Here is a 6,528-nt window from a genome sequence, read left to right as displayed (position 1 = left end):
CTCATGGGACGAATCTATGCAGAGCTGTACGGTAGAGCATCTGGACGCAGCATCAGAAGCTAAAGAAAACGTAAATTATATAATCAGGCTGGTTCTGCAATTGCCTTCCGAGTGAATTTCAACCCCTGCCAATTTGAATTCAAAGCGCATTTTGTTGAAATTCACTCGGAAGTGAATTGCAGAACCTGCCTGTATATTTGAAAATTATAGATTTTTCTCTATAAATAAGTATTTCTTTAGGATGCCAGAGCAGATTGGAGTTCATGGAACCCAACTCAGCTACGTTCAAAAACCAACGAAAAACTAGCGACAAAGCGCGAAAAGAAAAAAGAAGCTTCTGATGCACACCAAATCTTCTGGATGGAAGAACACCAAAGAGCAGCTGAGCGACATACATGAGCCAAAAAGAAGAATAAACTTGAATTAAAGGAAGCAGAGATTAACCTGGAAATTCTAAGATTAGATGTAGAACTAAAGACAAATAAAATAAAATTAAAATAAACAAGTTGAATAACTAAATACTAAATAAAAAAAAAATTAAATAAATAAATACAAATAAATATGAAATGAAATCAAATAGAATAAAATAAAATAAATAAATAAACATGATCAAATGAGCTTAAATTAAATTTAATGAATTAAAATAAAATCAAATGAAATAATNGAATAAACAAGTTGAATAACTAAATACTAAATAAAAAAAATTAAATAAATAAATACAAATAAATATGAAATGAAATCAAATAGAATAAAATAAAATAAATAAATAAACATGATCAAATGAGCTTAAATTAAATTTAATGAATTAAAATAAAATCAAATGAAATAATAAAGTGAAATAAATGAATAAACATGATCAAATGAGCCTAAATTAAATTTAATATATTAAAATAAAATCAAATGAAATAATAAAATAAAATAAAATAAATAAATAAACATGATCAAATGAGCTTAAATTAAATTTAATGAATTAAAATAAAATCAAATGAAATAATAAAGTGAAATAAATGAATAAACATGATCAAATGAGCCTAAATTAAATTTAATATATTAAAATAAAATCAAATGAAATAATAAAATAAAATAAAATAAATAAATAAACATGATCAAATGAGCTTAAATTAAATTTAATAAATTAAAATAAAATCAAATGAAATAATAAAATAAAATGAATGAATAAACATGATCAAATGAGCTTCGATTAAATTTAATAAATTAAAATAAAATCAAATGAAATAATAAAATAAAATGAATGAATAAACATGATCAAATGAGCTTCGATTAAATTTAATAAATTAAAATAAAATCAAATGAAATAATAAAATAAAATGAATGAATAAACATGATCAAATGAGCTTCGATTAAATTTAATAAATTAAAATAAAATCAAATGAAATAATAAAATAAAATAAATAAATAAATATGATAAAATAAGCTTAAGTTAAATTCCATAAAATAAAAGAAACAAATAAATATTTAAATATATATAAAAATGATAATTAAAAATATGATAAAATATAATCAAAGAAACTCAAATAGAATAAAATAAAATAAAAGTAAATGTAATAAGAATAAAATGAAACAAGTAAATAAATACATTTATTAACAAACAAAAAAATAAGTAAATGAAAAAAACAAGCATAAAAATAAATAACTAAAAAACTTAAAAGATAAATGGAATGAAACAAAAATAGAAGAGGATTAAATAGAAATTCATTAAAAAGAACTGATTCGAAATAAAATAAGACTGAATTAAAATATAATAAAAAGAATGCAATGAAGTGAAATTAAAATAATTTGGTGGAGTTATAGTGATGTGAAAAGTAATAGGGACGCGATATTTTGACCACTTTTGACTAATTTTGTTTTTTTTTTTTAATGTTTATTATTTCTTTCTAAATTGAGCTCATTATCTAACCAAACCCATATCAGTCTAAATTTAAAACTTTATAGAAAAATGCAACAAAATTTGACAACAAATTATTTAGTCAAATTTTTTAGAAAAAATCGAAGTATGTGGTTTTATAGCCCATTAAGATCAGTTTAAAAAGAAATAATCACTAAACAAAGAAAAAAAACAAGAAATTAATCAAAAAAGGTCAAAATTTCGCATCCCTATTACTTTTCACATCACTATAACTCCATCAAATTATTTTAATTTCATTTCATTGCATTCTTTTTTAGGTAGAATTTAATGAAATTAAATAAAACAAGAATGTGAAAAATAATTTATATAAATATTTATATATGCATATATATATATATATTTTGTTTGTAATGAAATACATTTTAATTTTTTTTAATAGAAATATAGATCTTTATAAAAATTAAAGTTTTTCAGATTCCAATGTTTTAAAAACATTGGTTTTTAATAAACACTGAAACAAATTTATTGATGGACATAGAATTATTAAAAAGTTTGTATGTCTTGGTTAAAAATTGGACAATATTTTTATAGAAAAATAACAAGCATTTAACTTGAAAAAATTGTGAACATTTAACAAGATCAGCAAGTGAACACTTGTTTGAGTCACTGTATGTTTCAAAAAAGGAAAAATGATGGAATAGTATGTATGTGCATACAGTGGTCGTAAAAATTATAGCCGCACCACATAATGATAAATTTTAGCAATTTATATATTTTTTGTTATTTTTTTAATTAGATTTCTTAGAAAGATTTTGAGCATGTAGTTTTGTACCCCATTGAATTCTAGTAGAACAAAGTGCTGGTGTTAAATGGTTAAAAATTAGCGTTACTTTTTTAAATTTTTTGTTTGTGCAATTTGCTTCCATATAACGAATAAACAGTTTTTAATAAAGATAATTTATTTTTATATTAAATCAAATCAAATCAAATATTAAATCAATTCAATGTGCTACAAAACTGCAAAATCTTTCTAACAAATATATTTAAAAAGCAAGAAAACTTTTACGAAAGCTTGTTGAATTTTTTTTTAATATTGCGCAAAACTTTAAACTTGCATTTATACGGTTTTCGTTAAAGAATGAACTATGTTTTTATAATAAAAAATAACCAAAATTAAGTAACAAAAAATATGTTAAAACTTTACAAATTGTTGTGAGCCTATTTTTTCGACCACTATGTATCTGTGGTCATAAGCAATAACCGCCTAAGTCGACTTAAGAAAGAATTTAGTTATATATGCTATCGTATTCTGCAACCACTGTTCAATGTGTATGTGAAATCCCCATCTTGCCATCTAGGCTATTTAAAAAGTTATAGACGAACATATTTTGGTTTCCCCATAAGGTTAACATTACAATCCAAATGTTTAAAATGTTATGACCACATATATATAAGCAAGCGCCTATGTGAATAGGTAAATATGTAAATAAGTAGGTAAGTATGTAAATAAATAGGTAAGTACATATCGATGGTTGAGTGGAAGATCGACATATCTCGGCAGCCAGTTCAAAAACGCCCTATCTCAGAAAACTTTTCAAGAACGCCCTACTTCAGAATTTGATTGAAAAACGCCCTATCTTTGGATAGAACAACATAACTGTATTGAAAAAGTAAAATGGCAGCGTTTAAGTCAGATATTAACAAATTTTGCCACTGCTGCGGTAAATACATATGTAACAAAAAGTACATGTCCTTAAAAATTCACAGCTTACATCAGCATCTGGCTCATTTCAGTAAGCAGGTATCCACTAGGGATGTTAATTTTTCAGCTTTTTCCGATCCCGGGATTTTCGGTATGGCGCTATCACAATCCCGGAATTCCGGGATTAGTCCCGGGACTTAGATATTCATTACTTTTCAACAACTTAAATCGAAAAAAAACTGCTTCTTTATTGCTTGAAAAGCTTTCCTACCATAAAATAAGTAATAAATAAATGGGTTTGAAACCTACTTTTTTATTTAAAGTGGCGTTTTTATTTATTTTTTTCTTTGACGTCAGGATTTATTTTAAAGGACTTTGTAATTTCAAAAATATGATTCATTCCAAAAATTATTTTAAAAATTCAATGCAATGTAGAATAAAAATATGGGTCCAAATGCTAGAGGAAATTTCTTTAGAATGAAAAAATAAATAAAATTTTTTGGATTCACAAGGACGAATAGGTAATTTTTTAAGTTCATAGAGTTAAAAGGACGAAATTCGAGGATATTATCGAGTTTATATAAGTCCTTAACATATAATTTTTTCATATACAAATACTGCGAACTCTCAAGGACAAAATTTTAAAAGGACATTTTCAAAACTTACCAGTCCTTCTGCACCAAAATCTTGAATCTGTTTAAATTCTACAGGATATCCTCTTTAATTTGATACCCATACTTCATCTCTAAGCACATTTCTCTGAATTTTTTAAATCATTTTTCAATCACTGACGTCAGAGTGAAAAACTGAAAACGCAATTTTGCTATATTTGGCCATGGTTTCGGGAATAGTAAATATATATCAGGTGGTGTTATATGTATAATGAGCTAGAAATTTATAAAAAAGTATTAATCTTTAAATAAAAAAAGAAATATGGCCAATACTGGTCAAGAAAAGGAGTTTCTATCATTGCCATCAGTACAAATTACAAATCCCGAAATATTTGGTAAGAATCCTGGGATTTTTGGGACCTTAGAAGGCCGGGATCCCGGGATTAACATTCCTAGTATCCACTGAGTCATTTGAAATGAGGTAGTAAATACTTGTAACACAAAAATATTTTAACTTNACTGCTTCTTTATTGCTTGAAAAGCTTTCCTACCATAAAATAAGTAATAAATAAATGGGTTTGAAACCTACTTTTTTATTTAAAGTGGCGTTTTTATTTATTTTTTTCTTTGACGTCAGGATTTATTTTAAAGGACTTTGTAATTTCAAAAATATGATTCATTCCAAAAATTATTTTAAAAATTCAATGCAATGTAGAATAAAAATATGGGTCCAAATGCTAGAGGAAATTTCTTTAGAATGAAAAAATAAATAAAATTTTTTGGATTCACAAGGACGAATAGGTAATTTTTTAAGTTCATAGAGTTAAAAGGACGAAATTCGAGGATATTATCGAGTTTATATAAGTCCTTAACATATAATTTTTTCATATACAAATACTGCGAACTCTCAAGGACAAAATTTTAAAAGGACATTTTCAAAACTTACCAGTCCTTCTGCACCAAAATCTTGAATCTGTTTAAATTCTACAGGATATCCTCTTTAATTTGATACCCATACTTCATCTCTAAGCACATTTCTCTGAATTTTTTAAATCATTTTTGAATCACTGACGTCAGAGTGAAAAACTGAAAACGCAATTTTACTATATTTGGCCATGGTTTCGGGAATAGTAAATATATATCGCGTGGTGTTATATGTATAATGAGCTAGAAATTTATAAAAAAGTATTAATCATTAAATAAAAAAAGAAATATGGCCAATACTGGTCAAGAAAAGGAGTTTCTATCATTGCCATCAGTACAAATTACAAATCCCGAAATATTTGGTAAGAATCCTGGGATTTTTGGGACCTTAGAAGGCCGGGATCCCGGGATTAACATTCGTAGTATCCACTGAGTCATTTGAAATGAGGTAGTAAATACTTGTAACACAAAAATATTTTAACTTATTTTAATTAAAAAAGCAATTCTTGCAGAAATTTGTTGGTGGAGTAAGCACGTGTTTGAGGATCGTGATCATGAAGAATTTCAAGATGACGCAGTAGAGCCAGCAGTGGAATCACACGTGGATATCATGTGTGACTCAGATTCTGATCACAGAGATGATTCCGTTGCTGATTTTACACTTCCCGAACCATCAGGCCCGAAACGAGCAAGAGTTATATATATAAATGAAATATAAAATCTATATATTAATACGCTAACATAAATTTTGTCTCCGTTTTTTTGCGATTCTACCGAACCGATTTCAAAACCAAGAACACCAGAAGGCATTTTTCGTTTAAACATTTTCGTATTTGTGTATAGATGTTGCTGCAACATGTTCAATTTGACATGTTTCGCATGTTGTTTCACTTCACATTTGAAATTAGTCCCCTTTCAGACACGGCAAGTCTTGCTTTCAAGTCTGCTCGTTCGTTGGCGAAAGAGGTGGGAAGAGAGGGGAAGAGTACAGATACCTCCGTACTGTCAATTCGTTTCAAGTTTTCTTGTTCTCTTTTGATCTTTTCGTTGCATCCCATTTCAAGATCCAAGGACTTGAATTCAATAAAACTTGACGCGTGTGGAAGCAAAGAGAAAACACAAAAGAGAATGCGATACAAATTGCTTTCAAGACTTGACGTGTCTGAAAGTGGACTTAAGCTTTGAAATAAAGATAAATATGAAGATGAAGAAATAAATGATAACGATGAAGTCAAAAAAAAGAAGGCAAAAGGGAAGATGAAGACGAAAATGGAGACAATGGCAGATACATAAGAATTAGGGTAACTTAAAGGGTAAGAACATTTCTTGAATTTATGAAGTGAAACTTCTTTAGCGGCATTTGGTTGGTTGGGAGTAAATTGTCAAATTCAAGGGGAATAATGCACATGGAAATAGTTCTCAGC

This window comes from Rhagoletis zephyria, unplaced genomic scaffold (assembly GCF_001687245.7).
Source record: "Rhagoletis zephyria isolate East Lansing unplaced genomic scaffold, Rhagoletis_zephyria_1.1 Rzeph_scaffold_00630, whole genome shotgun sequence".
NCBI lineage: Eukaryota > Metazoa > Arthropoda > Insecta > Diptera > Tephritidae > Rhagoletis > Rhagoletis zephyria.
This window is presented reverse-complemented; position numbering follows the sequence as displayed.